Source organism: Triticum dicoccoides, chromosome 7B (assembly GCF_002162155.2).
Source record: "Triticum dicoccoides isolate Atlit2015 ecotype Zavitan chromosome 7B, WEW_v2.0, whole genome shotgun sequence".
NCBI lineage: Eukaryota > Viridiplantae > Streptophyta > Magnoliopsida > Poales > Poaceae > Triticum > Triticum dicoccoides.
The window spans coordinates 706,779,512-706,780,808 of NC_041393.1; positions in this window are offsets into that span (position 1 = coordinate 706,779,512).

Here is a 1,297-nt window from a genome sequence, read left to right on the forward strand (position 1 = left end):
GTCCTAGTATTTTATAAAATTGATTAGGTACAATTTTGCAACAAATATATGGTAGGTCCTTCACAAAAAAAAACTCATTTCAAGCACTCAGAAAATGGAAAATGGTTTTTTCGTCCACAGAAAATGAAAACTTCCTTAGGCAACATTGTTTGCCATTCCAATATGCACCCTTGTGCAGAATATGAGATCATTTGAACAAACTATGCCATGAATGTGGCCATAAGACTGATCATTTGGCTTGAAAGCCATGAATCTTCACACTTCATAGCTCATTTCTGAGAACACTTTTTTAAAATAATTACTGTATTACAAGTTTATTATTTTTCCTGGAAACTTGGTCACATATAATGACACAATGCGAAGGTTTTCCAATTTTTTGATTTTTTTTGAATTTTTTATGCCCGTTTCAAAATGCGGTCAAAACGGCTGGCTTGACCGTTCCTAGCTAGTGGTTGAATCTTGGAATTTTTTTGGTGTTTCTATGATTAAATAGATACTTATGTACCTAGAAATGATTTTTTGAAAAATAAAGAGCAAACTATGATGTAGCTGCAGTTCAAATTTAACCCACTTCCAGCTGAATCGGTGGAAATTTGTCTTTTTCACCAGAGGTGGATCAAAACTTTTTACACCCAACCATTTGGTCAATTATGCATTAAATTTGACATAGTATTTTAGAAAAATGATTTGGTGCAATTTTGCAATAATTATTTGGTAGGTTCTTCACAAAAAAACATCATTTGGGGCACTCGAAAAATGATTAAAAATAGCTAGAAAGATGAGAAATGTGTAGAAATTGGTCCTTATCCATAAAATGTGGTCTAACTCTAGTGAAAATTTGTGTGGTACCCTTTTGCAAAATATTTTTGATAGCTACTTCACAAAATCCCTCTAGTTTTTGTACTTCGAAACTCTTTTAAATCACTGATTTTCCGAACCAATCAGAACCATTCCCACGGATCGATGACATGGCACTCATCCATCCACCCATCCATCTCACCATCCCACATCCATCCGTCCATCCACCCCACCGCAGCACAAACCCTAGCTCACATCACACCCCTTCCCCCATCGCACCCTTCTCCCCCCATCTGCTCGCCACCGCCGCCACCTCCCAATCCAATCTCACCCCGCTGCCTCCCGATCCACCGTCGACCTCGCCGTCCTCCTCACTCACCGCCGACCTCGCCGTCCTCCTCACCCACCGCTGCTGACCTCGTCCCTTCCTCCCCTCACCATCTCTCCCTCGTCTCACCTCACTGCGAGCCCCGCAACCCAATCCATCGCCGCCTCCCTT